General features: G+C 36.0%; 37 non-coding genes across 37 annotated transcripts; all 37 read right to left on the bottom strand.

Moving 5' to 3' along the window:
- Positions 1-464: 464 nt before the first annotated feature.
- TRNAK-UUU (transfer RNA lysine (anticodon UUU)) lies at positions 465-537 on the bottom strand. The gene has a single exon. It is a non-coding gene; the product is annotated as a tRNA-Lys (tRNA).
- A 459-nt stretch (positions 538-996) lies between these two features.
- Positions 997-1,087, bottom strand: TRNAR-UCU (transfer RNA arginine (anticodon UCU)). Its single transcript is given in 2 exon segments — positions 997-1,032; positions 1,051-1,087. It is a non-coding gene; the product is annotated as a tRNA-Arg (tRNA).
- A 341-nt stretch (positions 1,088-1,428) lies between these two features.
- On the bottom strand, positions 1,429-1,501 carry TRNAK-UUU (transfer RNA lysine (anticodon UUU)). The gene has a single exon. It is a non-coding gene; the product is annotated as a tRNA-Lys (tRNA).
- A 459-nt stretch (positions 1,502-1,960) lies between these two features.
- Positions 1,961-2,051, bottom strand: TRNAR-UCU (transfer RNA arginine (anticodon UCU)). Its single transcript is given in 2 exon segments — positions 1,961-1,996; positions 2,015-2,051. It is a non-coding gene; the product is annotated as a tRNA-Arg (tRNA).
- Positions 2,052-2,392: 341 nt separating this feature from the next.
- TRNAK-UUU (transfer RNA lysine (anticodon UUU)) lies at positions 2,393-2,465 on the bottom strand. Its single transcript has one exon. It is a non-coding gene; the product is annotated as a tRNA-Lys (tRNA).
- An 864-nt stretch (positions 2,466-3,329) lies between these two features.
- On the bottom strand, positions 3,330-3,402 carry TRNAK-UUU (transfer RNA lysine (anticodon UUU)). The gene has a single exon. It is a non-coding gene; the product is annotated as a tRNA-Lys (tRNA).
- A 459-nt stretch (positions 3,403-3,861) lies between these two features.
- Positions 3,862-3,952, bottom strand: TRNAR-UCU (transfer RNA arginine (anticodon UCU)). Its single transcript is given in 2 exon segments — positions 3,862-3,897; positions 3,916-3,952. It is a non-coding gene; the product is annotated as a tRNA-Arg (tRNA).
- An 873-nt stretch (positions 3,953-4,825) lies between these two features.
- On the bottom strand, positions 4,826-4,916 carry TRNAR-UCU (transfer RNA arginine (anticodon UCU)). Its single transcript is given in 2 exon segments — positions 4,826-4,861; positions 4,880-4,916. It is a non-coding gene; the product is annotated as a tRNA-Arg (tRNA).
- Positions 4,917-5,257: 341 nt separating this feature from the next.
- Positions 5,258-5,330, bottom strand: TRNAK-UUU (transfer RNA lysine (anticodon UUU)). The gene has a single exon. It is a non-coding gene; the product is annotated as a tRNA-Lys (tRNA).
- Positions 5,331-6,194: 864 nt separating this feature from the next.
- Positions 6,195-6,267, bottom strand: TRNAK-UUU (transfer RNA lysine (anticodon UUU)). The gene has a single exon. It is a non-coding gene; the product is annotated as a tRNA-Lys (tRNA).
- Positions 6,268-6,726: 459 nt separating this feature from the next.
- TRNAR-UCU (transfer RNA arginine (anticodon UCU)) lies at positions 6,727-6,817 on the bottom strand. The gene is given in 2 exon segments: positions 6,727-6,762; positions 6,781-6,817. It is a non-coding gene; the product is annotated as a tRNA-Arg (tRNA).
- Positions 6,818-7,158: 341 nt separating this feature from the next.
- TRNAK-UUU (transfer RNA lysine (anticodon UUU)) lies at positions 7,159-7,231 on the bottom strand. The gene has a single exon. It is a non-coding gene; the product is annotated as a tRNA-Lys (tRNA).
- Positions 7,232-7,690: 459 nt separating this feature from the next.
- Positions 7,691-7,781, bottom strand: TRNAR-UCU (transfer RNA arginine (anticodon UCU)). Its single transcript is given in 2 exon segments — positions 7,691-7,726; positions 7,745-7,781. It is a non-coding gene; the product is annotated as a tRNA-Arg (tRNA).
- A 341-nt stretch (positions 7,782-8,122) lies between these two features.
- On the bottom strand, positions 8,123-8,195 carry TRNAK-UUU (transfer RNA lysine (anticodon UUU)). The gene has a single exon. It is a non-coding gene; the product is annotated as a tRNA-Lys (tRNA).
- A 1,396-nt stretch (positions 8,196-9,591) lies between these two features.
- TRNAR-UCU (transfer RNA arginine (anticodon UCU)) lies at positions 9,592-9,682 on the bottom strand. The gene is given in 2 exon segments: positions 9,592-9,627; positions 9,646-9,682. It is a non-coding gene; the product is annotated as a tRNA-Arg (tRNA).
- Positions 9,683-10,555: 873 nt separating this feature from the next.
- TRNAR-UCU (transfer RNA arginine (anticodon UCU)) lies at positions 10,556-10,646 on the bottom strand. The gene is given in 2 exon segments: positions 10,556-10,591; positions 10,610-10,646. It is a non-coding gene; the product is annotated as a tRNA-Arg (tRNA).
- A 341-nt stretch (positions 10,647-10,987) lies between these two features.
- Positions 10,988-11,060, bottom strand: TRNAK-UUU (transfer RNA lysine (anticodon UUU)). Its single transcript has one exon. It is a non-coding gene; the product is annotated as a tRNA-Lys (tRNA).
- Positions 11,061-11,924: 864 nt separating this feature from the next.
- TRNAK-UUU (transfer RNA lysine (anticodon UUU)) lies at positions 11,925-11,997 on the bottom strand. Its single transcript has one exon. It is a non-coding gene; the product is annotated as a tRNA-Lys (tRNA).
- A 459-nt stretch (positions 11,998-12,456) lies between these two features.
- On the bottom strand, positions 12,457-12,547 carry TRNAR-UCU (transfer RNA arginine (anticodon UCU)). Its single transcript is given in 2 exon segments — positions 12,457-12,492; positions 12,511-12,547. It is a non-coding gene; the product is annotated as a tRNA-Arg (tRNA).
- Positions 12,548-13,420: 873 nt separating this feature from the next.
- On the bottom strand, positions 13,421-13,511 carry TRNAR-UCU (transfer RNA arginine (anticodon UCU)). Its single transcript is given in 2 exon segments — positions 13,421-13,456; positions 13,475-13,511. It is a non-coding gene; the product is annotated as a tRNA-Arg (tRNA).
- Positions 13,512-13,852: 341 nt separating this feature from the next.
- Positions 13,853-13,925, bottom strand: TRNAK-UUU (transfer RNA lysine (anticodon UUU)). Its single transcript has one exon. It is a non-coding gene; the product is annotated as a tRNA-Lys (tRNA).
- Positions 13,926-14,789: 864 nt separating this feature from the next.
- TRNAK-UUU (transfer RNA lysine (anticodon UUU)) lies at positions 14,790-14,862 on the bottom strand. The gene has a single exon. It is a non-coding gene; the product is annotated as a tRNA-Lys (tRNA).
- A 459-nt stretch (positions 14,863-15,321) lies between these two features.
- Positions 15,322-15,412, bottom strand: TRNAR-UCU (transfer RNA arginine (anticodon UCU)). The gene is given in 2 exon segments: positions 15,322-15,357; positions 15,376-15,412. It is a non-coding gene; the product is annotated as a tRNA-Arg (tRNA).
- Positions 15,413-16,285: 873 nt separating this feature from the next.
- TRNAR-UCU (transfer RNA arginine (anticodon UCU)) lies at positions 16,286-16,376 on the bottom strand. The gene is given in 2 exon segments: positions 16,286-16,321; positions 16,340-16,376. It is a non-coding gene; the product is annotated as a tRNA-Arg (tRNA).
- A 341-nt stretch (positions 16,377-16,717) lies between these two features.
- Positions 16,718-16,790, bottom strand: TRNAK-UUU (transfer RNA lysine (anticodon UUU)). Its single transcript has one exon. It is a non-coding gene; the product is annotated as a tRNA-Lys (tRNA).
- A 1,396-nt stretch (positions 16,791-18,186) lies between these two features.
- Positions 18,187-18,277, bottom strand: TRNAR-UCU (transfer RNA arginine (anticodon UCU)). The gene is given in 2 exon segments: positions 18,187-18,222; positions 18,241-18,277. It is a non-coding gene; the product is annotated as a tRNA-Arg (tRNA).
- An 873-nt stretch (positions 18,278-19,150) lies between these two features.
- Positions 19,151-19,241, bottom strand: TRNAR-UCU (transfer RNA arginine (anticodon UCU)). The gene is given in 2 exon segments: positions 19,151-19,186; positions 19,205-19,241. It is a non-coding gene; the product is annotated as a tRNA-Arg (tRNA).
- Positions 19,242-19,582: 341 nt separating this feature from the next.
- On the bottom strand, positions 19,583-19,655 carry TRNAK-UUU (transfer RNA lysine (anticodon UUU)). Its single transcript has one exon. It is a non-coding gene; the product is annotated as a tRNA-Lys (tRNA).
- An 864-nt stretch (positions 19,656-20,519) lies between these two features.
- Positions 20,520-20,592, bottom strand: TRNAK-UUU (transfer RNA lysine (anticodon UUU)). Its single transcript has one exon. It is a non-coding gene; the product is annotated as a tRNA-Lys (tRNA).
- A 459-nt stretch (positions 20,593-21,051) lies between these two features.
- TRNAR-UCU (transfer RNA arginine (anticodon UCU)) lies at positions 21,052-21,142 on the bottom strand. The gene is given in 2 exon segments: positions 21,052-21,087; positions 21,106-21,142. It is a non-coding gene; the product is annotated as a tRNA-Arg (tRNA).
- Positions 21,143-22,015: 873 nt separating this feature from the next.
- TRNAR-UCU (transfer RNA arginine (anticodon UCU)) lies at positions 22,016-22,106 on the bottom strand. Its single transcript is given in 2 exon segments — positions 22,016-22,051; positions 22,070-22,106. It is a non-coding gene; the product is annotated as a tRNA-Arg (tRNA).
- Positions 22,107-22,447: 341 nt separating this feature from the next.
- TRNAK-UUU (transfer RNA lysine (anticodon UUU)) lies at positions 22,448-22,520 on the bottom strand. The gene has a single exon. It is a non-coding gene; the product is annotated as a tRNA-Lys (tRNA).
- Positions 22,521-23,916: 1,396 nt separating this feature from the next.
- On the bottom strand, positions 23,917-24,007 carry TRNAR-UCU (transfer RNA arginine (anticodon UCU)). Its single transcript is given in 2 exon segments — positions 23,917-23,952; positions 23,971-24,007. It is a non-coding gene; the product is annotated as a tRNA-Arg (tRNA).
- An 873-nt stretch (positions 24,008-24,880) lies between these two features.
- TRNAR-UCU (transfer RNA arginine (anticodon UCU)) lies at positions 24,881-24,971 on the bottom strand. Its single transcript is given in 2 exon segments — positions 24,881-24,916; positions 24,935-24,971. It is a non-coding gene; the product is annotated as a tRNA-Arg (tRNA).
- A 341-nt stretch (positions 24,972-25,312) lies between these two features.
- TRNAK-UUU (transfer RNA lysine (anticodon UUU)) lies at positions 25,313-25,385 on the bottom strand. Its single transcript has one exon. It is a non-coding gene; the product is annotated as a tRNA-Lys (tRNA).
- Positions 25,386-26,249: 864 nt separating this feature from the next.
- Positions 26,250-26,322, bottom strand: TRNAK-UUU (transfer RNA lysine (anticodon UUU)). The gene has a single exon. It is a non-coding gene; the product is annotated as a tRNA-Lys (tRNA).
- A 459-nt stretch (positions 26,323-26,781) lies between these two features.
- TRNAR-UCU (transfer RNA arginine (anticodon UCU)) lies at positions 26,782-26,872 on the bottom strand. The gene is given in 2 exon segments: positions 26,782-26,817; positions 26,836-26,872. It is a non-coding gene; the product is annotated as a tRNA-Arg (tRNA).
- Positions 26,873-27,724: the final 852 nt, after the last annotated feature.

Genomic DNA, 27,724 nt, shown 5'->3' with positions numbered 1-27,724 from the left:
CAGAAGCAGGCATTGTTTGTTACTGTTTCAATTAGTTATAAGATAAAGGAGGGATAAAACTGACCCAGCTAGTATTCCAACCCAAAGACTTTGAATGCTTTCTCTACATTAGCCTAGAACCCCAAGCCGCTATCCATTGCACCAGAGATCCAACCTGATTCAACAAGGTGAACAGAAATTCTCAAATAAAAAGATGAGCTATCAGCGGTTGACCAACTTTATAAAGTGATTTGGAAACTATAAGCAGGGTTCCATTTTGAACATTGAATTGGGGAAAAGATAATCAACATCTCAAACGACATGATACCGTTGCGGTAAGTCTTCTTAACTCTTGTCAAATGGTACACGACCGATGGGTATTTAATGGCTCCATTAAGAGTAACTTGCAATTACTCTAATGGGACTACTCGTTCATTGGATCCTGAAAAGAGCATGTCATTAGAGTACATTTTCTTTAAACAAACCGCCTGAACAGGGACTTGAACCCTGGACCCTCAGATTAAAAGTCTGATGCTCTACCGACTGAGCTATCCAGGCTCTGATACAGCAAACCTCAAAATCACCTAATCAAAATTTGGCAGTGTCCCAACTAACGCTATGTTTCTTAAGATGGTTACCTGAAGAAGGTACCAAATACACTAGAATATAATAATGAATTGATATTTCAAGCATTTGAAATTTCTTCAGTAAATGTAACCTTATTTTTAGTCCTGAAGTTGCTACTATCTCATTTTTTTGCTGACGTCAAATTCATATGTGTTTATTGACATGGTAAAATTAAGGAAGGGCCCAAAATCTTACTTCCGAGTAAATTATATTTTCATCAGTACAGCTGACAATTTCCTCTTCTGCATAGATTACCCAAATTGAACGGTGTCTCTTTAAAATAGACTTCCTTTTACTGACCTTTTTTAGCAAATGATTTTGGTGAAGCAGAAGCATGCATGCATCGCTTATAACTTCTTTAAATAGTTATGAAATAAACAGGGATAAAACTGACTCTGGTGGGATTCGAACCCACAGCCTTTGAATACCTTCTTGACATTCACCTAGAAGTCCAATGCGCTATCCATTGCGCCACAGAGCCAATCTGCTTGAATGAGGTGCACAGATATTCAGAAATGAAATAATGAGCTTTGAGCTGTTGATCAACTTTATAAAGTTCATTGGATACTATAACCATGGCTATATCTTGAATATTGAATTGGGTAAAAGTTATTCACCGTGTCAAACTACATGATACAGTTGGTAAGTCTGCATACAACTTAAGTTTAGTGTATCGTCATCTGATATATGAGACAGATGGGTTTTTCACTTCTCCATGAAAGACGTTTTTTTTTAATTTTGGTAATGGAATATCTTATTCATCATGCAGTGGAACACAAAAAGAATGTACAATCAGAATACTTTTTCTTTAAAGTAGCCTACCGCCTGAACAGGGACTTGAACCCTGGACCCTCAGATTAAAAGTCTGATGCTCTACCGACTGAGCTATCCAGGCTCTGATACAGCAAACCTCAAAATCACCTAATCAAAATTTGGCAGTGTCCCAACTAACGCTATGTTTCTTAAGATGGTTACCTGAAGAAGGTACCAAATACACTAGAATATAATAATGAATTGATATTTCAAGCATTTGAAATTTCTTCAGTAAATGTAACCTTATTTTTAGTCCTGAAGTTGCTACTATCTCATTTTTTTGCTGACGTCAAATTCATATGTGTTTATTGACATGGTAAAATTAAGGAAGGGCCCAAAATCTTACTTCCGAGTAAATTATATTTTCATCAGTACAGCTGACAATTTCCTCTTCTGCATAGATTACCCAAATTGAACGGTGTCTCTTTAAAATAGACTTCCTTTTACTGACCTTTTTTAGCAAATGATTTTGGTGAAGCAGAAGCATGCATGCATCGCTTATAACTTCTTTAAATAGTTATGAAATACACAGGGATAAAACTGACTCTGGTGGGATTCGAACCCACAGCCTTTGAATACCTTCTTGACATTCACCTAGAAGTCCAATGCGCTATCCATTGCGCCACAGAGCCAATCTGCTTGAGTGAGGTGCACAGATATTCAGAAATGAAATAATGAGCTTTGAGCTGTTGATCAACTTTATAAAGTTCATTGGATACTATAACCATGGCTATATTTTGAATATTGAATTGGGTAAAAGTTATTCACCGTGTCAAACTACATGATACAGTTGGTAAGTCTGCATAAAACTTAAGTTTAGTGTATCGTCATCTGATATATGAGACAGATGGGTTTTTCACTTCTCCATGAAAGACGTTTTTTTTTAATTTTGGTAATGGAATATCTTATTCATCATGCAGTGGAACACAAAAAGAATGTACAATCAGAATACTTTTTCTTTAAAGTAGCCGACCGCCTGAACAGGGACTTGAACCCTGGACCCTCAGATTAAAAGTCTGATGCTCTACCGACTGAGCTATCCAGGCTCTGCAACACTGCAACTAAAAATCAGCTAAAAATGATGTGGACGCACACCAACCTACACTTTAATTCTTAATATGGTTACATATATTAGCAATCAAATATGTAGAGTTTAATAATTAATTGATATTTCAAGCATTTGAAATTTCAGCAGCACACGTAATCTATTTTAAATCCTGAAATTCGTTCTATCTCATTTTCGGCTGACTTAGAAATCATGTCTCTAAATTGACATTGTGAAATTAGTAAAAGGCCAAATACTATTACTAGGTACTAAATTACATGTCCAGCAGTATAACTGGAAATTTACTCTTGGGCATAGATTATGCAACATTTTCAAAGCAAACAGTGTCTGTTTAAATAGACTTTCTTTCACTGCCGTTTTGGTAAATGTCTCTGGTTATGCAGAAGCAGGCATTGTTTGTTACTGTTTCAATTAGTTATAAGATAAAGGAGGGATAAAACTGACCCAGCTAGTATTCCAACCCAAAGACTTTGAATGCTTTCTCTACATTAGCCTAGAACCCCAAGCCGCTATCCATTGCACCAGAGATCCAACCTGATTCAACAAGGTGAACAGAAATTCTCAAATAAAAAGATGAGCTATCAGCGGTTGACCAACTTTATAAAGTGATTTGGAAACTATAAGCAGGGTTCCATTTTGAACATTGAATTGGGGAAAAGATAATCAACATCTCAAACGACATGATACCGTTGCGGTAAGTCTTCTTAACTCTTGTCAAATGGTACACGACCGATGGGTATTTAATGGCTCCATTAAGAGTAACTTGCAATTACTCTAATGGGACTACTCGTTCATTGGATCCTGAAAAGAGCATGTCATTAGAGTACATTTTCTTTAAACAAACCGCCTGAACAGGGACTTGAACCCTGGACCCTCAGATTAAAAGTCTGATGCTCTACCGACTGAGCTATCCAGGCTCTGATACAGCAAACCTCAAAATCACCTAATCAAAATTTGGCAGTGTCCCAACTAACGCTATGTTTCTTAAGATGGTTACCTGAAGAAGGTACCAAATACACTAGAATATAATAATGAATTGATATTTCAAGCATTTGAAATTTCTTCAGTAAATGTAACCTTATTTTTAGTCCTGAAGTTGCTACTATCTCATTTTTTTGCTGACGTCAAATTCATATGTGTTTATTGACATGGTAAAATTAAGGAAGGGCCCAAAATCTTACTTCCGAGTAAATTATATTTTCATCAGTACAGCTGACAATTTCCTCTTCTGCATAGATTACCCAAATTGAACGGTGTCTCTTTAAAATAGACTTCCTTTTACTGACCTTTTTTAGCAAATGATTTTGGTGAAGCAGAAGCATGCATGCATCGCTTATAACTTCTTTAAATAGTTATGAAATAAACAGGGATAAAACTGACTCTGGTGGGATTCGAACCCACAGCCTTTGAATACCTTCTTGACATTCACCTAGAAGTCCAATGCGCTATCCATTGCGCCACAGAGCCAATCTGCTTGAATGAGGTGCACAGATATTCAGAAATGAAATAATGAGCTTTGAGCTGTTGATCAACTTTATAAAGTTCATTGGATACTATAACCATGGCTATATCTTGAATATTGAATTGGGTAAAAGTTATTCACCGTGTCAAACTACATGATACAGTTGGTAAGTCTGCATACAACTTAAGTTTAGTGTATCGTCATCTGATATATGAGACAGATGGGTTTTTCACTTCTCCATGAAAGACGTTTTTTTTTAATTTTGGTAATGGAATATCTTATTCATCATGCAGTGGAACACAAAAAGAATGTACAATCAGAATACTTTTTCTTTAAAGTAGCCTACCGCCTGAACAGGGACTTGAACCCTGGACCCTCAGATTAAAAGTCTGAAGCTCTACCGACTGAGCTATCCAGGCTTTGATACAGCAAACCTCAAAATCACCTAATCAAAATTTGGCAGTGTCCCAACTAACGCTATGTTTCTTAAGATGGTTACCTGAAGAAGGTACCAAATACACTAGAATATAATAATGAATTGATATTTCAAGCATTTGAAATTTCTTCAGTAAATGTAACCTTATTTTTAGTCCTGAAGTTGCTACTATCTCATTTTTTTGCTGACGTCAAATTCATATGTGTTTATTGACATGGTAAAATTAAGGAAGGGCCCAAAATCTTACTTCCGAGTAAATTATATTTTCATCAGTACAGCTGACAATTTCCTCTTCTGCATAGATTACCCAAATTGAACGGTGTCTCTTTAAAATAGACTTCCTTTTACTGACCTTTTTTAGCAAATGATTTTGGTGAAGCAGAAGCATGCATGCATCGCTTATAACTTCTTTAAATAGTTATGAAATACACAGGGATAAAACTGACTCTGGTGGGATTCGAACCCACAGCCTTTGAATACCTTCTTGACATTCACCTAGAAGTCCAATGCGCTATCCATTGCGCCACAGAGCCAATCTGCTTGAGTGAGGTGCACAGATATTCAGAAATGAAATAATGAGCTTTGAGCTGTTGATCAACTTTATAAAGTTCATTGGATACTATAACCATGGCTATATTTTGAATATTGAATTGGGTAAAAGTTATTCACCGTGTCAAACTACATGATACAGTTGGTAAGTCTGCATAAAACTTAAGTTTAGTGTATCGTCATCTGATATATGAGACAGATGGGTTTTTCACTTCTCCATGAAAGACGTTTTTTTTTAATTTTGGTAATGGAATATCTTATTCATCATGCAGTGGAACACAAAAAGAATGTACAATCAGAATACTTTTTCTTTAAAGTAGCCGACCGCCTGAACAGGGACTTGAACCCTGGACCCTCAGATTAAAAGTCTGATGCTCTACCGACTGAGCTATCCAGGCTCTGCAACACTGCAACTAAAAATCAGCTAAAAATGATGTGGACGCACACCAACCTACACTTTAATTCTTAATATGGTTACATATATTAGCAATCAAATATGTAGAGTTTAATAATTAATTGATATTTCAAGCATTTGAAATTTCAGCAGCACACGTAATCTATTTTAAATCCTGAAATTCGTTCTATCTCATTTTCGGCTGACTTAGAAATCATGTCTCTAAATTGACATTGTGAAATTAGTAAAAGGCCAAATACTATTACTAGGTACTAAATTACATGTCCAGCAGTATAACTGGAAATTTACTCTTGGGCATAGATTATGCAACATTTTCAAAGCAAACAGTGTCTGTTTAAATAGACTTTCTTTCACTGCCGTTTTGGTAAATGTCTCTGGTTATGCAGAAGCAGGCATTGTTTGTTACTGTTTCAATTAGTTATAAGATAAAGGAGGGATAAAACTGACCCAGCTAGTATTCCAACCCAAAGACTTTGAATGCTTTCTCTACATTAGCCTAGAACCCCAAGCCGCTATCCATTGCACCAGAGATCCAACCTGATTCAACAAGGTGAACAGAAATTCTCAAATAAAAAGATGAGCTATCAGCGGTTGACCAACTTTATAAAGTGATTTGGAAACTATAAGCAGGGTTCCATTTTGAACATTGAATTGGGGAAAAGATAATCAACATCTCAAACGACATGATACCGTTGCGGTAAGTCTTCTTAACTCTTGTCAAATGGTACACGACCGATGGGTATTTAATGGCTCCATTAAGAGTAACTTGCAATTACTCTAATGGGACTACTCGTTCATTGGATCCTGAAAAGAGCATGTCATTAGAGTACATTTTCTTTAAACAAACCGCCTGAACAGGGACTTGAACCCTGGACCCTCAGATTAAAAGTCTGATGCTCTACCGACTGAGCTATCCAGGCTCTGATACAGCAAACCTCAAAATCACCTAATCAAAATTTGGCAGTGTCCCAACTAACGCTATGTTTCTTAAGATGGTTACCTGAAGAAGGTACCAAATACACTAGAATATAATAATGAATTGATATTTCAAGCATTTGAAATTTCTTCAGTAAATGTAACCTTATTTTTAGTCCTGAAGTTGCTACTATCTCATTTTTTTGCTGACGTCAAATTCATATGTGTTTATTGACATGGTAAAATTAAGGAAGGGCCCAAAATCTTACTTCCGAGTAAATTATATTTTCATCAGTACAGCTGACAATTTCCTCTTCTGCATAGATTACCCAAATTGAACGGTGTCTCTTTAAAATAGACTTCCTTTTACTGACCTTTTTTAGCAAATGATTTTGGTGAAGCAGAAGCATGCATGCATCGCTTATAACTTCTTTAAATAGTTATGAAATAAACAGGGATAAAACTGACTCTGGTGGGATTCGAACCCACAGCCTTTGAATACCTTCTTGACATTCACCTAGAAGTCCAATGCGCTATCCATTGCGCCACAGAGCCAATCTGCTTGAATGAGGTGCACAGATATTCAGAAATGAAATAATGAGCTTTGAGCTGTTGATCAACTTTATAAAGTTCATTGGATACTATAACCATGGCTATATCTTGAATATTGAATTGGGTAAAAGTTATTCACCGTGTCAAACTACATGATACAGTTGGTAAGTCTGCATACAACTTAAGTTTAGTGTATCGTCATCTGATATATGAGACAGATGGGTTTTTCACTTCTCCATGAAAGACGTTTTTTTTTAATTTTGGTAATGGAATATCTTATTCATCATGCAGTGGAACACAAAAAGAATGTACAATCAGAATACTTTTTCTTTAAAGTAGCCTACCGCCTGAACAGGGACTTGAACCCTGGACCCTCAGATTAAAAGTCTGATGCTCTACCGACTGAGCTATCCAGGCTTTGATACAGCAAACCTCAAAATCACCTAATCAAAATTTGGCAGTGTCCCAACTAACGCTATGTTTCTTAAGATGGTTACCTGAATAAGGTACCAAATACACTAGAATATAATAATGAATTGATATTTCAAGCATTTGAAATTTCTTCAGTAAATGTAACCTTATTTTTAGTCCTGAAGTTGCTACTATCTCATTTTTTTGCTGACGTCAAATTCATATGTGTTTATTGACATGGTAAAATTAAGGAAGGGCCCAAAATCTTACTTCCGAGTAAATTATATTTTCATCAGTACAGCTGACAATTTCCTCTTCTGCATAGATTACCCAAATTGAACGGTGTCTCTTTAAAATAGACTTCCTTTTACTGACCTTTTTTAGCAAATGATTTTGGTGAAGCAGAAGCATGCATGCATCGCTTATAACTTCTTTAAATAGTTATGAAATAAACAGGGATAAAACTGACTCTGGTGGGATTCGAACCCACAGCCTTTGAATACCTTCTTGACATTCACCTAGAATTCCAATGCGCTATCCATTGCGCCACAGAGCCAATCTGCTTGAATGAGGTGCACAGATATTCAGAAATGAAATAATGAGCTTTGAGCTGTTGATCAACTTTATAAAGTTCATTGGATACTATAACCATGGCTATATTTTGAATATTGAATTGGGTAAAAGTTATTCACCGTGTCAAACTACATGATACAGTTGGTAAGTCTGCATAAAACTTAAGTTTAGTGTATCGTCATCTGATATATGAGACAGATGGGTTTTTCACTTCTCCATGAAAGACGTTTTTTTTTAATTTTGGTAATGGAATATCTTATTCATCATGCAGTGGAACACAAAAAGAATGTACAATCAGAATACTTTTTCTTTAAAGTAGCCGACCGCCTGAACAGGGACTTGAACCCTGGACCCTCAGATTAAAAGTCTGATGCTCTACCGACTGAGCTATCCAGGCTCTGCAACACTGCAACTAAAAATCAGCTAAAAATGATGTGGACGCACACCAACCTACACTTTAATTCTTAATATGGTTACATATATTAGCAATCAAATATGTAGAGTTTAATAATTAATTGATATTTCAAGCATTTGAAATTTCAGCAGCACACGTAATCTATTTTAAATCCTGAAATTCGTTCTATCTCATTTTCGGCTGACTTAGAAATCATGTCTCTAAATTGACATTGTGAAATTAGTAAAAGGCCAAATACTATTACTAGGTACTAAATTACATGTCCAGCAGTATAACTGGAAATTTACTCTTGGGCATAGATTATGCAACATTTTCAAAGCAAACAGTGTCTGTTTAAATAGACTTTCTTTCACTGCCGTTTTGGTAAATGTCTCTGGTTATGCAGAAGCAGGCATTGTTTGTTACTGTTTCAATTAGTTATAAGATAAAGGAGGGATAAAACTGACCCAGCTAGTATTTCAACCCAAAGACTTTGAATGCTTTCTCTACATTCGCCTAGAACCCCAAGCCGCTATCCATTGCACCAGAGATCCAACCTGATTCAACAAGGTGAACAGAAATTCTCAAATAAAAAGATGAGCTATCAGCGGTTGACCAACTTTATAAAGTGATTTGGAAACTATAAGCAGGGTTCCATTTTGAACATTGAATTGGGGAAAAGATAATCAACATCTCAAACGACATGATACCGTTGCGGTAAGTCTTCTTAACTCTTGTCAAATGGTACACGACCGATGGGTATTTAATGGCTCCATTAAGAGTAACTTGCAATTACTCTAATGGGACTACTCGTTCATTGGATCCTGAAAAGAGCATGTCATTAGAGTACATTTTCTTTAAACAAACCGCCTGAACAGGGACTTGAACCCTGGACTCTCAGATTAAAAGTCTGAAGCTCTACCGACTGAGCTATCCAGGCTCTGATACAGCAAACCTCAAAATCACCTAATCAAAATTTGGCAGTGTCCCAACTAACGCTATGTTTCTTAAGATGGTTACCTGAAGAAGGTACCAAATAAACTAGAATATAATAATGAATTGATATTTCAAGCATTTGAAATTTCTTCAGTAAATGTAACCTTATTTTTAGTCCTGAAGTTGCTACTATCTCATTTTTTTGCTGACGTCAAATTCATATGTGTTTATTGACATGGTAAAATTAAGGAAGGGCCCAAAATCTTACTTCCGAGTAAATTATATTTTCATCAGTACAGCTGACAATTTCCTCTTCTGCATAGATTACCCAAATTGAACGGTGTCTCTTTAAAATAGACTTCCTTTTACTGACCTTTTTTAGCAAATGATTTTGGTGAAGCAGAAGCATGCATGCATCGCTTATAACTTCTTTAAATAGTTATGAAATACACAGGGATAAAACTGACTCTGGTGGGATTCGAACCCACAGCCTTTGAATACCTTCTTGACATTCACCTAGAAGTCCAATGCGCTATCCATTGCGCCACAGAGCCAATCTGCTTGAGTGAGGTGCACAGATATTCAGAAATGAAATAATGAGCTTTGAGCTGTTGATCAACTTTATAAAGTTCATTGGATACTATAACCATGGCTATATTTTGAATATTGAATTGGGAAAAAGTTATTCACCGTGTCAAACTACATGATACAGTTGGTAAGTCTGCATACAACTTAAGTTTAGTGTATCATCATCTGATATATGAGACAGATGGGTTTTTCACTTCTCCATGAAAGACGTTTTTTTTTAATTTTGGTAATGGAATATCTTATTCATCATGCAGTGGAACACAAAAAGAATGTACAATCAGAATACTTTTTCTTTAAAGTAGCCTACCGCCTGAACGGGGACTTGAACCCTGGACCCTCAGATTAAAAGTCTGATGCTCTACCGACTGAGCTATCCAGGCTCTGATACAGCAAACCTCAAAATCTCCTAATCAAAATTTGGCAGTGTCCCAACTAACGCTATGTTTCTTAAGATGGTTACCTGAAGAAGGTACCAAATACACTAGAATATAATAATGAATTGATATTTCAAGCATTTGAAATTTCTTCAGTAAATGTAACCTTATTTTTAGTCCTGAAGTTGCTACTATCTCATTTTTTTGCTGACGTCAAATTCATATGTGTTTATTGACATGGTAAAATTAAGGAAGGGCCCAAAATCTTACTTCCGAGTAAATTATATTTTCATCAGTACAGCTGACAATTTCCTCTTCTGCATAGATTACCCAAATTGAACGGTGTCTCTTTAAAATAGACTTCCTTTTACTGACCTTTTTTAGCAAATGATTTTGGTGAAGCAGAAGCATGCATGCATCGCTTATAACTTCTTTAAATAGTTATGAAATAAACAGGGATAAAACTGACTCTGGTGGGATTCGAACCCACAGCCTTTGAATACCTTCTTGACATTCACCTAGAAGTCCAATGCGCTATCCATTGCGCCACAGAGCCAATCTGCTTGAGTGAGGTGCACAGATATTCAGAAATGAAATAATGAGCTTTGAGCTGTTGATCAACTTTATAAAGTTCATTGGATACTATAACCATGGCTATATTTTGAATATTGAATTGGGTAAAAGTTATTCACCGTGTCAAACTACATGATACAGTTGGTAAGTCTGCATAAAACTTAAGTTTAGTGTATCGTCATCTGATATATGAGACAGATGGGTTTTTCACTTCTCCATGAAAGACGTTTTTTTTTAATTTTGGTAATGGAATATCTTATTCATCATGCAGTGGAACACAAAAAGAATGTACAATCAGAATACTTTTTCTTTAAAGTAGCCGACCGCCTGAACAGGGACTTGAACCCTGGACCCTCAGATTAAAAGTCTGATGCTCTACCGACTGAGCTATCCAGGCTCTGCAACACTGCAACTAAAAATCAGCTAAAAATGATGTGGACGCACACCAACCTACACTTTAATTCTTAATATGGTTACATATATTAGCAATCAAATATGTAGAGTTTAATAATTAATTGATATTTCAAGCATTTGAAATTTCAGCAGCACACGTAATCTATTTTAAATCCTGAAATTCGTTCTATCTCATTTTCGGCTGACTTAGAAATCATGTCTCTAAATTGACATTGTGAAATTAGTAAAAGGCCAAATACTATTACTAGGTACTAAATTACATGTCCAGCAGTATAACTGGAAATTTACTCTTGGGCATAGATTATGCAACATTTTCAAAGCAAACAGTGTCTGTTTAAATAGACTTTCTTTCACTGCCGTTTTGGTAAATGTCTCTGGTTATGCAGAAGCAGGCATTGTTTGTTACTGTTTCAATTAGTTATAAGATAAAGGAGGGATAAAACTGACCCAGCTAGTATTTCAACCCAAAGACTTTGAATGCTTTCTCTACATTCGCCTAGAACCCCAAGCCGCTATCCATTGCACCAGAGATCCAACCTGATTCAACAAGGTGAACAGAAATTCTCAAATAAAAAGATGAGCTATCAGCGGTTGACCAACTTTATAAAGTGATTTGGAAACTATAAGCAGGGTTCCATTTTGAACATTGAATTGGGGAAAAGATAATCAACATCTCAAACGACATGATACCGTTGCGGTAAGTCTTCTTAACTCTTGTCAAATGGTACACGACCGATGGGTATTTAATGGCTCCATTAAGAGTAACTTGCAATTACTCTAATGGGACTACTCGTTCATTGGATCCTGAAAAGAGCATGTCATTAGAGTACATTTTCTTTAAACAAACCGCCTGAACAGGGACTTGAACCCTGGACCCTCAGATTAAAAGTCTGATGCTCTACCGACTGAGCTATCCAGGCTCTGATACAGCAAACCTCAAAATCACCTAATCAAAATTTGGCAGTGTCCCAACTAACGCTATGTTTCTTAAGATGGTTACCTGAAGAAGGTACCAAATACACTAGAATATAATAATGAATTGATATTTCAAGCATTTGAAATTTCTTCAGTAAATGTAACCTTATTTTTAGTCCTGAAGTTGCTACTATCTCATTTTTTTGCTGACGTCAAATTCATATGTGTTTATTGACATGGTAAAATTAAGGAAGGGCCCAAAATCTTACTTCCGAGTAAATTATATTTTCATCAGTACAGCTGACAATTTCCTCTTCTGCATAGATTACCCAAATTGAACGGTGTCTCTTTAAAATAGACTTCCTTTTACTGACCTTTTTTAGCAAATGATTTTGGTGAAGCAGAAGCATGCATGCATCGCTTATAACTTCTTTAAATAGTTATGAAATACACAGGGATAAAACTGACTCTGGTGGGATTCGAACCCACAGCCTTTGAATACCTTCTTGACATTCACCTAGAAGTCCAATGCGCTATCCATTGCGCCACAGAGCCAATCTGCTTGAGTGAGGTGCACAGATATTCAGAAATGAAATAATGAGCTTTGAGCTGTTGATCAACTTTATAAAGTTCATTGGATACTATAACCATGGCTATATTTTGAATATTGAATTGGGTAAAAGTTATTCACCGTGTCAAACTACATGATACAGTTGGTAAGTCTGCATACAACTTAAGTTTAGTGTATCATCATCTGATATATGAGACAGATGGGTTTTTCACTTCTCCATGAAAGACGTTTTTTTTTAATTTTGGTAATGGAATATCTTATTCATCATGCAGTGGAACACAAAAAGAATGTACAATCAGAATACTTTTTCTTTAAAGTAGCCTACCGCCTGAACGGGGACTTGAACCCTGGACCCTCAGATTAAAAGTCTGATGCTCTACCGACTGAGCTATCCAGGCTCTGATACAGCAAACCTCAAAATCACCTAATCAAAATTTGGCAGTGTCCCAACTAACGCTATGTTTCTTAAGATGGTTACCTGAAGAAGGTACCAAATACACTAGAATATAATAATGAATTGATATTTCAAGCATTTGAAATTTCTTCAGTAAATGTAACCTTATTTTTAGTCCTGAAGTTGCTACTATCTCATTTTTTTGCTGACGTCAAATTCATATGTGTTTATTGACATGGTAAAATTAAGGAAGGGCCCAAAATCTTACTTCCGAGTAAATTATATTTTCATCAGTACAGCTGACAATTTCCTCTTCTGCATAGATTACCCAAATTGAACGGTGTCTCTTTAAAATAGACTTCCTTTTACTGACCTTTTTTAGCAAATGATTTTGGTGAAGCAGAAGCATGCATGCATCGCTTATAACTTCTTTAAATAGTTATGAAATAAACAGGGATAAAACTGACTCTGGTGGGATTCGAACCCACAGCCTTTGAATACCTTCTTGACATTCACCTAGAAGTCCAATGCGCTATCCATTGCGCCACAGAGCCAATCTGCTTGAGTGAGGTGCACAGATATTCAGAAATGAAATAATGAGCTTTGAGCTGTTGATCAACTTTATAAAGTTCATTGGATACTATAACCATGGCTATATTTTGAATATTGAATTGGGTAAAAGTTATTCACCGTGTCAAACTACATGATACAGTTGGTAAGTCTGCATAAAACTTAAGTTTAGTGTATCGTCATCTGATATATGAGACAGATGGGTTTTTCACTTCTCCATGAAAGACGTTTTTTTTTAATTTTGGTAATGGAATATCTTATTCATCATGCAGTGGAACACAAAAAGAATGTACAATCAGAATACTTTTTCTTTAAAGTAGCCGACCGCCTGAACAGGGACTTGAACCCTGGACCCTCAGATTAAAAGTCTGATGCTCTACCGACTGAGCTATCCAGGCTCTGCAACACTGCAACTAAAAATCAGCTAAAAATGATGTGGACGCACACCAACCTACACTTTAATTCTTAATATGGTTACATATATTAGCAATCAAATATGTAGAGTTTAATAATTAATTGATATTTCAAGCATTTGAAATTTCAGCAGCACACGTAATCTATTTTAAATCCTGAAATTCGTTCTATCTCATTTTCGGCTGACTTAGAAATCATGTCTCTAAATTGACATTGTGAAATTAGTAAAAGGCCAAATACTATTACTAGGTACTAAATTACATGTCCAGCAGTATAACTGGAAATTTACTCTTGGGCATAGATTATGCAACATTTTCAAAGCAAACAGTGTCTGTTTAAATAGACTTTCTTTCACTGCCGTTTTGGTAAATGTCTCTGGTTATGCAGAAGCAGGCATTGTTTGTTACTGTTTCAATTAGTTATAAGATAAAGGAGGGATAAAACTGACCCAGCTAGTATTTCAACCCAAAGACTTTGAATGCTTTCTCTACATTCGCCTAGAACCCCAAGCCGCTATCCATTGCACCAGAGATCCAACCTGATTCAACAAGGTGAACAGAAATTCTCAAATAAAAAGATGAGCTATCAGCGGTTGACCAACTTTATAAAGTGATTTGGAAACTATAAGCAGGGTTCCATTTTGAACATTGAATTGGGGAAAAGATAATCAACATCTCAAACGACATGATACCGTTGCGGTAAGTCTTCTTAACTCTTGTCAAATGGTACACGACCGATGGGTATTTAATGGCTCCATTAAGAGTAACTTGCAATTACTCTAATGGGACTACTCGTTCATTGGATCCTGAAAAGAGCATGTCATTAGAGTACATTTTCTTTTAACAAACCGCCTGAACAGGGACTTGAACCCTGGACCCTCAGATTAAAAGTCTGATGCTCTACCGACTGAGCTATCCAGGCTCTGATACAGCAAACCTCAAAATCACCTAATCAAAATTTGGCAGTGTCCCAACTAACGCTATGTTTCTTAAGATGGTTACCTGAAGAAGGTACCAAATACACTAGAATATAATAATGAATTGATATTTCAAGCATTTGAAATTTCTTCAGTAAATGTAACCTTATTTTTAGTCCTGAAGTTGCTACTATCTCATTTTTTTGCTGACGTCAAATTCATATGTGTTTATTGACATGGTAAAATTAAGGAAGGGCCCAAAATCTTACTTCCGAGTAAATTATATTTTCATCAGTACAGCTGACAATTTCCTCTTCTGCATAGATTACCCAAATTGAACGGTGTCTCTTTAAAATAGACTTCCTTTTACTGACCTTTTTTAGCAAATGATTTTGGTGAAGCAGAAGCATGCATGCATCGCTTATAACTTCTTTAAATAGTTATGAAATAAACAGGGATAAAACTGACTCTGGTGGGATTCGAACCCACAGCCTTTGAATACCTTCTTGACATTCACCTAGAAGTCCAATGCGCTATCCATTGCGCCACAGAGCCAATCTGCTTGAATGAGGTGCACAGATATTCAGAAATGAAATAATGAGCTTTGAGCTGTTGATCAACTTTATAAAGTTCATTGGATACTATAACCATGGCTATATCTTGAATATTGAATTGGGTAAAAGTTATTCACCGTGTCAAACTACATGATACAGTTGGTAAGTCTGCATACAACTTAAGTTTAGTGTATCGTCATCTGATATATGAGACAGATGGGTTTTTCACTTCTCCATGAAAGACGTTTTTTTTTAATTTTGGTAATGGAATATCTTATTCATCATGCAGTGGAACACAAAAAGAATGTACAATCAGAATACTTTTTCTTTAAAGTAGCCTACCGCCTGAACGGGGACTTGAACCCTGGACCCTCAGATTAAAAGTCTGATGCTCTACCGACTGAGCTATCCAGGCTTTGATACATCAAACCTCAAAATCACCTAATCAAAATTTGGCAGTGTCCCAACTAACGCTATGTTTCTTAAGATGGTTACCTGAATAAGGTACCAAATACACTAGAATATAATAATGAATTGATATTTCAAGCATTTGAAATTTCTTCAGTAAATGTAACCTTATTTTTAGTCCTGAAGTTGCTACTATCTCATTTTTTTGCTGACGTCAAATTCATATGTGTTTATTGACATGGTAAAATTAAGGAAGGGCCCAAAATCTTACTTCCGAGTAAATTATATTTTCATCAGTACAGCTGACAATTTCCTCTTCTGCATAGATTACCCAAATTGAACGGTGTCTCTTTAAAATAGACTTCCTTTTACTGACCTTTTTTAGCAAATGATTTTGGTGAAGCAGAAGCATGCATGCATCGCTTATAACTTCTTTAAATAGTTATGAAATAAACAGGGATAAAACTGACTCTGGTGGGATTCGAACCCACAGCCTTTGAATACCTTCTTGACATTCACCTAGAAGTCCAATGCGCTATCCATTGCGCCACAGAGCCAATCTGCTTGAATGAGGTGCACAGATATTCAGAAATGAAATAATGAGCTTTGAGCTGTTGATCAACTTTATAAAGTTCATTGGATACTATAACCATGGCTATATTTTGAATATTGAATTGGGTAAAAGTTATTCACCGTGTCAAACTACATGATACAGTTGGTAAGTCTGCATAAAACTTAAGTTTAGTGTATCGTCATCTGATATATGAGACAGATGGGTTTTTCACTTCTCCATGAAAGACGTTTTTTTTTAATTTTGGTAATGGAATATCTTATTCATCATGCAGTGGAACACAAAAAGAATGTACAATCAGAATACTTTTTCTTTAAAGTAGCCGACCGCCTGAACAGGGACTTGAACCCTGGACCCTCAGATTAAAAGTCTGATGCTCTACCGACTGAGCTATCCAGGCTCTGCAACACTGCAACTAAAAATCAGCTAAAAATGATGTGGACGCACACCAACCTACACTTTAATTCTTAATATGGTTACATATATTAGCAATCAAATATGTAGAGTTTAATAATTAATTGATATTTCAAGCATTTGAAATTTCAGCAGCACACGTAATCTATTTTAAATCCTGAAATTCGTTCTATCTCATTTTCGGCTGACTTAGAAATCATGTCTCTAAATTGACATTGTGAAATTAGTAAAAGGCCAAATACTATTACTAGGTACTAAATTACATGTCCAGCAGTATAACTAGAAATTTACTCTTGGGCATAGATTATGCAACATTTTCAAAGCAAACAGTGTCTGTTTAAATAGACTTTCTTTCACTGCAGTTTTGGTAAATGTCTCTGGTTATGCAGAAGCAGGCATTGTTTGTTACTGTTTCAATTAGTTATAAGATAAAGGAGGGATAAAACTGACCCAGCTAGTATTCCAACCCAAAGACTTTGAATGCTTTCTCTACATTCGCCTAGAACCCCAAGCCGCTATCCATTGCACCAGAGATCCAACCTGATTCAACAAGGTGAACAGAAATTCTCAAATAAAAAGATGAGCTATCAGCGGTTGACCAACTTTATAAAGTGATTTGGAAACTATAAGCAGGGTTCCATTTTGAACATTGAATTGGGGAAAAGATAATCAACATCTCAAACGACATGATACCGTTGCGGTAAGTCTTCTTAACTCTTGTCAAATGGTACACGACCGATGGGTATTTAATGGCTCCATTAAGAGTAACTTGCAATTACTCTAATGGGACTACTCGTTCATTGGATCCTGAAAAGAGCATGTCATTAGAGTACATTTTCTTTAAACAAACCGCCTGAACAGGGACTTGAACCCTGGACTCTCAGATTAAAAGTCTGAAGCTCTACCGACTGAGCTATCCAGGCTCTGATACAGCAAACCTCAAAATCACCTAATCAAAATTTGGCAGTGTCCCAACTAACGCTATGTTTCTTAAGATGGTTACCTGAAGAAGGTACCAAATACACTAGAATATAATAATGAATTGATATTTCAAGCATTTGAAATTTCTTCAGTAAATGTAACCTTATTTTTAGTCCTGAAGTTGCTACTATCTCATTTTTTTGCTGACGTCAAATTCATATGTGTTTATTGACATGGTAAAATTAAGGAAGGGCCCAAAATCTTACTTCCGAGTAAATTATATTTTCATCAGTACAGCTGACAATTTCCTCTTCTGCATAGATTACCCAAATTGAACGGTGTCTCTTTAAAATAGACTTCCTTTTACTGACCTTTTTTAGCAAATGATTTTGGTGAAGCAGAAGCATGCATGCATCGCTTATAACTTCTTTAAATAGTTATGAAATACACAGGGATAAAACTGACTCTGGTGGGATTCGAACCCACAGCCTTTGAATACCTTCTTGACATTCACCTAGAAGTCCAATGCGCTATCCATTGCGCCACAGAGCCAATCTGCTTGAGTGAGGTGCACAGATATTCAGAAATGAAATAATGAGCTTTGAGCTGTTGATCAACTTTATAAAGTTCATTGGATACTATAACCATGGCTATATTTTGAATATTGAATTGGGAAAAAGTTATTCACCGTGTCAAACTACATGATACAGTTGGTAAGTCTGCATACAACTTAAGTTTAGTGTATCATCATCTGATATATGAGACAGATGGGTTTTTCACTTCTCCATGAAAGACGTTTTTTTTTAATTTTGGTAATGGAATATCTTATTCATCATGCAGTGGAACACAAAAAGAATGTACAATCAGAATACTTTTTCTTTAAAGTAGCCTACCGCCTGAACGGGGACTTGAACCCTGGACCCTCAGATTAAAAGTCTGATGCTCTACCGACTGAGCTATCCAGGCTCTGATACAGCAAACCTCAAAATCACCTAATCAAAATTTGGCAGTGTCCCAACTAACGCTATGTTTCTTAAGATGGTTACCTGAAGAAGGTACCAAATACACTAGAATATAATAATGAATTGATATTTCAAGCATTTGAAATTTCTTCAGTAAATGTAACCTTATTTTTAGTCCTGAAGTTGCTACTATCTCATTTTTTTGCTGACGTCAAATTCATATGTGTTTATTGACATGGTAAAATTAAGGAAGGGCCCAAAATCTTACTTCCGAGTAAATTATATTTTCATCAGTACAGCTGACAATTTCCTCTTCTGCATAGATTACCCAAATTGAACGGTGTCTCTTTAAAATAGACTTCCTTTTACTGACCTTTTTTAGCAAATGATTTTGGTGAAGCAGAAGCATGCATGCATCGCTTATAACTTCTTTAAATAGTTATGAAATAAACAGGGATAAAACTGACTCTGGTGGGATTCGAACCCACAGCCTTTGAATACCTTCTTGACATTCACCTAGAAGTCCAATGCGCTATCCATTGCGCCACAGAGCCAATCTGCTTGAGTGAGGTGCACAGATATTCAGAAATGAAATAATGAGCTTTGAGCTGTTGATCAACTTTATAAAGTTCATTGGATACTATAACCATGGCTATATTTTGAATATTGAATTGGGTAAAAGTTATTCACCGTGTCAAACTACATGATACAGTTGGTAAGTCTGCATAAAACTTAAGTTTAGTGTATCGTCATCTGATATATGAGACAGATGGGTTTTTCACTTCTCCATGAAAGACGTTTTTTTTTAATTTTGGTAATGGAATATCTTATTCATCATGCAGTGGAACACAAAAAGAATGTACAATCAGAATACTTTTTCTTTAAAGTAGCCGACCGCCTGAACAGGGACTTGAACCCTGGACCCTCAGATTAAAAGTCTGATGCTCTACCGACTGAGCTATCCAGGCTCTGCAACACTGCAACTAAAAATCAGCTAAAAATGATGTGGACGCACACCAACCTACACTTTAATTCTTAATATGGTTACATATATTAGCAATCAAATATGTAGAGTTTAATAATTAATTGATATTTCAAGCATTTGAAATTTCAGCAGCACACGTAATCTATTTTAAATCCTGAAATTCGTTCTATCTCATTTTCGGCTGACTTAGAAATCATGTCTCTAAATTGACATTGTGAAATTAGTAAAAGGCCAAATACTATTACTAGGTACTAAATTACATGTCCAGCAGTATAACTGGAAATTTACTCTTGGGCATAGATTATGCAACATTTTCAAAGCAAACAGTGTCTGTTTAAATAGACTTTCTTTCACTGCCGTTTTGGTAAATGTCTCTGGTTATGCAGAAGCAGGCATTGTTTGTTACTGTTTCAATTAGTTATAAGATAAAGGAGGGATAAAACTGACCCAGCTAGTATTTCAACCCAAAGACTTTGAATGCTTTCTCTACATTCGCCTAGAACCCCAAGCCGCTATCCATTGCACCAGAGATCCAACCTGATTCAACAAGGTGAACAGAAATTCTCAAATAAAAAGATGAGCTATCAGCGGTTGACCAACTTTATAAAGTGATTTGGAAACTATAAGCAGGGTTCCATTTTGAACATTGAATTGGGGAAAAGATAATCAACATCTCAAACGACATGATACCGTTGCGGTAAGTCTTCTTAACTCTTGTCAAATGGTACACGACCGATGGGTATTTAATGGCTCCATTAAGAGTAACTTGCAATTACTCTAATGGGACTACTCGTTCATTGGATCCTGAAAAGAGCATGTCATTAGAGTACATTTTCTTTAAACAAACCGCCTGAACAGGGACTTGAACCCTGGACCCTCAGATTAAAAGTCTGATGCTCTACCGACTGAGCTATCCAGGCTCTGATACAGCTAACCTCAAAATCACCTAATCAAAATTTGGCAGTGTCCCAACTAACGCTATGTTTCTTAAGATGGTTACCTGAAGAAGGTACCAAATACACTAGAATATAATAATGAATTGATATTTCAAGCATTTGAAATTTCTTCAGTAAATGTAACCTTATTTTTAGTCCTGAAGTTGCTACTATCTCATTTTTTTGCTGACGTCAAATTCATATGTGTTTATTGACATGGTAAAATTAAGGAAGGGCCCAAAATCTTACTTCCGAGTAAATTATATTTTCATCAGTACAGCTGACAATTTCCTCTTCTGCATAGATTACCCAAATTGAACGGTGTCTCTTTAAAATAGACTTCCTTTTACTGACCTTTTTTAGCAAATGATTTTGGTGAAGCAGAAGCATGCATGCATCGCTTATAACTTCTTTAAATAGTTATGAAATACACAGGGATAAAACTGACTCTGGTGGGATTCGAACCCACAGCCTTTGAATACCTTCTTGACATTCACCTAGAAGTCCAATGCGCTATCCATTGCGCCACAGAGCCAATCTGCTTGAATGAGGTGCACAGATATTCAGAAATGAAATAATGAGCTTTGAGCTGTTGATCAACTTTATAAAGTTCATTGGATACTATAACCATGGCTATATCTTGAATATTGAATTGGGTAAAAGTTATTCACCGTGTCAAACTACATGATACAGTTGGTAAGTCTGCATACAACTTAAGTTTAGTGTATCGTCATCTGATATATGAGACAGATGGGTTTTTCACTTCTCCATGAAAGACGTTTTTTTTTAATTTTGGTAATGGAATATCTTATTCATCATGCAGTGGAACACAAAAAGAATGTACAATCAGAATACTTTTTCTTTAAAGTAGCCTACCGCCTGAACGGGGACTTGAACCCTGGACCCTCAGATTAAAAGTCTGATGCTCTACCGACTGAGCTATCCAGGCTTTGATACAGCAAACCTCAAAATCACCTAATCAAAATTTGGCAGTGTCCCAACTAACGCTATGTTTCTTAAGATGGTTACCTGAATAAGGTACCAAATACACTAGAATATAATAATGAATTGATATTTCAAGCATTTGAAATTTCTTCAGTAAATGTAACCTTATTTTTAGTCCTGAAGTTGCTACTATCTCATTTTTTTGCTGACGTCAAATTCATATGTGTTTATTGACATGGTAAAATTAAGGAAGGGCCCAAAATCTTACTTCCGAGTAAATTATATTTTCATCAGTACAGCTGACAATTTCCTCTTCTGCATAGATTACCCAAATTGAACGGTGTCTCTTTAAAATAGACTTCCTTTTACTGACCTTTTTTAGCAAATGATTTTGGTGAAGCAGAAGCATGCATGCATCGCTTATAACTTCTTTAAATAGTTATGAAATAAACAGGGATAAAACTGACTCTGGTGGGATTCGAACCCACAGCCTTTGAATACCTTCTTGACATTCACCTAGAAGTCCAATGCGCTATCCATTGCGCCACAGAGCCAATCTGCTTGAATGAGGTGCACAGATATTCAGAAATGAAATAATGAGCTTTGAGCTGTTGATCAACTTTATAAAGTTCATTGGATACTATAACCATGGCTATATTTTGAATATTGAATTGGGTAAAAGTTATTCACCGTGTCAAACTACATGATACAGTTGGTAAGTCTGCATAAAACTTAAGTTTAGTGTATCGTCATCTGATATATGAGACAGATGGGTTTTTCACTTCTCCATGAAAGACGTTTTTTTTTAATTTTGGTAATGGAATATCTTATTCATCATGCAGTGGAACACAAAAAGAATGTACAATCAGAATACTTTTTCTTTAAAGTAGCCGACCGCCTGAACAGGGACTTGAACCCTGGACCCTCAGATTAAAAGTCTGATGCTCTACCGACTGAGCTATCCAGGCTCTGCAACACTGCAACTAAAAATCAGCTAAAAATGATGTGGACGCACACCAACCTACACTTTAATTCTTAATATGGTTACATATATTAGCAATCAAATATGTAGAGTTTAATAATTAATTGATATTTCAAGCATTTGAAATTTCAGCAGCACACGTAATCTATTTTAAATCCTGAAATTCGTTCTATCTCATTTTCGGCTGACTTAGAAATCATGTCTCTAAATTGACATTGTGAAATTAGTAAAAGGCCAAATACTATTACTAGGTACTAAATTACATGTCCAGCAGTATAACTAGAAATTTACTCTTGGGCATAGATTATGCAACATTTTCAAAGCAAACAGTGTCTGTTTAAATAGACTTTCTTTCACTGCAGTTTTGGTAAATGTCTCTGGTTATGCAGAAGCAGGCATTGTTTGTTACTGTTTCAATTAGTTATAAGATAAAGGAGGGATAAAACTGACCCAGCTAGTATTCCAACCCAAAGACTTTGAATGCTTTCTCTACATTCGCCTAGAACCCCAAGCCGCTATCCATTGCACCAGAGATCCAACCTGATTCAACAAGGTGAACAGAAATTCTCAAATAAAAAGATGAGCTATCAGCGGTTGACCAACTTTATAAAGTGATTTGGAAACTATAAGCAGGGTTCCATTTTGAACATTGAATTGGGGAAAAGATAATCAACATCTCAAACGACATGATACCGTTGCGGTAAGTCTTCTTAACTCTTGTCAAATGGTACACGACCGATGGGTATTTAATGGCTCCATTAAGAGTAACTTGCAATTACTCTAATGGGACTACTCGTTCATTGGATCCTGAAAAGAGCATGTCATTAGAGTACATTTTCTTTAAACAAACCGCCTGAACAGGGACTTGAACCCTGGACTCTCAGATTAAAAGTCTGAAGCTCTACCGACTGAGCTATCCAGGCTCTGATACAGCAAACCTCAAAATCACCTAATCAAAATTTGGCAGTGTCCCAACTAACGCTATGTTTCTTAAGATGGTTACCTGAAGAAGGTACCAAATACACTAGAATATAATAATGAATTGATATTTCAAGCATTTGAAATTTCTTCAGTAAATGTAACCTTATTTTTAGTCCTGAAGTTGCTACTATCTCATTTTTTTGCTGACGTCAAATTCATATGTGTTTATTGACATGGTAAAATTAAGGAAGGGCCCAAAATCTTACTTCCGAGTAAATTATATTTTCATCAGTACAGCTGACAATTTCCTCTTCTGCATAGATTACCCAAATTGAACGGTGTCTCTTTAAAATAGACTTCCTTTTACTGACCTTTTTTAGCAAATGATTTTGGTGAAGCAGAAGCATGCATGCATCGCTTATAACTTCTTTAAATAGTTATGAAATACACAGGGATAAAACTGACTCTGGTGGGATTCGAACCCACAGCCTTTGAATACCTTCTTGACATTCACCTAGAAGTCCAATGCGCTATCCATTGCGCCACAGAGCCAATCTGCTTGAGTGAGGTGCACAGATATTCAGAAATGAAATAATGAGCTTTGAGCTGTTGATCAACTTTATAAAGTTCATTGGATACTATAACCATGGCTATATTTTGAATATTGAATTGGGAAAAAGTTATTCACCGTGTCAAACTACATGATACAGTTGGTAAGTCTGCATACAACTTAAGTTTAGTGTATCATCATCTGATATATGAGACAGATGGGTTTTTCACTTCTCCATGAAAGACGTTTTTTTTTAATTTTGGTAATGGAATATCTTATTCATCATGCAGTGGAACACAAAAAGAATGTACAATCAGAATACTTTTTCTTTAAAGTAGCCTACCGCCTGAACGGGGACTTGAACCCTGGACCCTCAGATTAAAAGTCTGATGCTCTACCGACTGAGCTATCCAGGCTCTGATACAGCAAACCTCAAAATCACCTAATCAAAATTTGGCAGTGTCCCAACTAACGCTATGTTTCTTAAGATGGTTACCTGAAGAAGGTACCAAATACACTAGAATATAATAATGAATTGATATTTCAAGCATTTGAAATTTCTTCAGTAAATGTAACCTTATTTTTAGTCCTGAAGTTGCTACTATCTCATTTTTTTGCTGACGTCAAATTCATATGTGTTTATTGACATGGTAAAATTAAGGAAGGGCCCAAAATCTTACTTCCGAGTAAATTATATTTTCATCAGTACAGCTGACAATTTCCTCTTCTGCATAGATTACCCAAATTGAACGGTGTCTCTTTAAAATAGACTTCCTTTTACTGACCTTTTTTAGCAAATGATTTTGGTGAAGCAGAAGCATGCATGCATCGCTTATAACTTCTTTAAATAGTTATGAAATAAACAGGGATAAAACTGACTCTGGTGGGATTCGAACCCACAGCCTTTGAATACCTTCTTGACATTCACCTAGAAGTCCAATGTGCTATCCATTGCGCCACAGAGCCAATCTGCTTGAGTGAGGTGCACAGATATTCAGAAATGAAATAATGAGCTTTGAGCTGTTGATCAACTTTATAAAGTTCATTGGATACTATAACCATGGCTATATTTTGAATATTGAATTGGGTAAAAGTTATTCACCGTGTCAAACTACATGATACAGTTGGTAAGTCTGCATAAAACTTAAGTTTAGTGTATCGTCATCTGATATATGAGACAGATGGGTATTTCACTTCTCCATGAAAGACGTTTTTTTTTAATTTTGGTAATGGAATATCTTATTCATCATGCAGTGGAACACAAAAAGAATGTACAATCAGAATACTTTTTCTTTAAAGTAGCCGACCGCCTGAACAGGGACTTGAACCCTGGACCCTCAGATTAAAAGTCTGATGCTCTACCGACTGAGCTATCCAGGCTCTGCAACACTGCAACTAAAAATCAGCTAAAAATGATGTGGACGCACACCAACCTACACTTTAATTCTTAATATGGTTACATATATTAGCAATCAAATATGTAGAGTTTAATAATTAATTGATATTTCAAGCATTTGAAATTTCAGCAGCACACGTAATCTATTTTAAATCCTGAAATTCGTTCTATCTCATTTTCGGCTGACTTAGAAATCATGTCTCTAAATTGACATTGTGAAATTAGTAAAAGGCCAAATACTATTACTAGGTACTAAATTACATGTCCAGCAGTATAACTGGAAATTTACTCTTGGGCATAGATTATGCAACATTTTCAAAGCAAACAGTGTCTGTTTAAATAGACTTTCTTTCACTGCCGTTTTGGTAAATGTCTCTGGTTATGCAGAAGCAGGCATTGTTTGTTACTGTTTCAATTAGTTATAAGATAAAGGAGGGATAAAACTGACCCAGCTAGTATTTCAACCCAAAGACTTTGAATGCTTTCTCTACATTCGCCTAGAACCCCAAGCCGCTATCCATTGCACCAGAGATCCAACCTGATTCAACAAGGTGAACAGAAATTCTCAAATAAAAAGATGAGCTATCAGCGGTTGACCAACTTTATAAAGTGATTTGGAAACTATAAGCAGGGTTCCATTTTGAACATTGAATTGGGGAAAAGATAATCAACATCTCAAACGACATGATACCGTTGCGGTAAGTCTTCTTAACTCTTGTCAAATGGTACACGACCGATGGGTATTTAATGGCTCCATTAAGAGTAACTTGCAATTACTCTAATGGGACTACTCGTTCATTGGATCCTGAAAAGAGCATGTCATTAGAGTACATTTTCTTTAAACAAACCGCCTGAACAGGGACTTGAACCCTGGACCCTCAGATTAAAAGTCTGATGCTCTACCGACTGAGCTATCCAGGCTCTGATACAGCAAACCTCAAAATCACCTAATCAAAATTTGGCAGTGTCCCAACTAACGCTATGTTTCTTAAGATGGTTACCTGAAGAAGGTACCAAATACACTAGAATATAATAATGAATTGATATTTCAAGCATTTGAAATTTCTTCAGTAAATGTAACCTTATTTTTAGTCCTGAAGTTGCTACTATCTCATTTTTTTGCTGACGTCAAATTCATATGTGTTTATTGACATGGTAAAATTAAGGAAGGGCCCAAAATCTTACTTCCGAGTAAATTATATTTTCATCAGTACAGCTGACAATTTCCTCTTCTGCATAGATTACCCAAATTGAACGGTGTCTCTTTAAAATAGACTTCCTTTTACTGACCTTTTTTAGCAAATGATTTTGGTGAAGCAGAAGCATGCATGCATCGCTTATAACTTCTTTAAATAGTTATGAAATACACAGGGATAAAACTGACTCTGGTGGGATTCGAACCCACAGCCTTTGAATACCTTCTTGACATTCACCTAGAAGTCCAATGCGCTATCCATTGCGCCACAGAGCCAATCTGCTTGAGTGAGGTGCACAGATATTCAGAAATGAAATAATGAGCTTTGAGCTGTTGATCAACTTTATAAAGTTCATTGGATACTATAACCATGGCTATATTTTGAATATTGAATTGGGTAAAAGTTATTCACCGTGTCAAACTACATGATACAGTTGGTAAGTCTGCATACAACTTAAGTTTAGTGTATCATCATCTGATATATGAGACAGATGGGTTTTTCACTTCTCCATGAAAGACGTTTTTTTTTAATTTTGGTAATGGAATATCTTATTCATCATGCAGTGGAACACAAAAAGAATGTACAATCAGAATACTTTTTCTTTAAAGTAGCCTACCGCCTGAACGGGGACTTGAACCCTGGACCCTCAGATTAAAAGTCTGATGCTCTACCGACTGAGCTATCCAGGCTCTGATACAGCAAACCTCAAAATCACCTAATCAAAATTTGGCAGTGTCCCAACTAACGCTATGTTTCTTAAGATGGTTACCTGAAGAAGGTACCAAATACACTAGAATATAATAATGAATTGATATTTCAAGCATTTGAAATTTCTTCAGTAAATGTAACCTTATTTTTAGTCCTGAAGTTGCTACTATCTCATTTTTTTGCTGACGTCAAATTCATATGTGTTTATTGACATGGTAAAATTAAGGAAGGGCCCAAAATCTTACTTCCGAGTAAATTATATTTTCATCAGTACAGCTGACAATTTCCTCTTCTGCATAGATTACCCAAATTGAACGGTGTCTCTTTAAAATAGACTTCCTTTTACTGACCTTTTTTAGCAAATGATTTTGGTGAAGCAGAAGCATGCATGCATCGCTTATAACTTCTTTAAATAGTTA

The sequence above is a fragment of the Triturus cristatus genome, chromosome 4_1 (assembly GCF_964204655.1).
Source record: "Triturus cristatus chromosome 4_1, aTriCri1.1, whole genome shotgun sequence".
NCBI lineage: Eukaryota > Metazoa > Chordata > Amphibia > Caudata > Salamandridae > Triturus > Triturus cristatus.
Note: the sequence above shows the minus strand (reverse complement) of the source record. Positions and strands in the feature narration are given on the sequence as shown.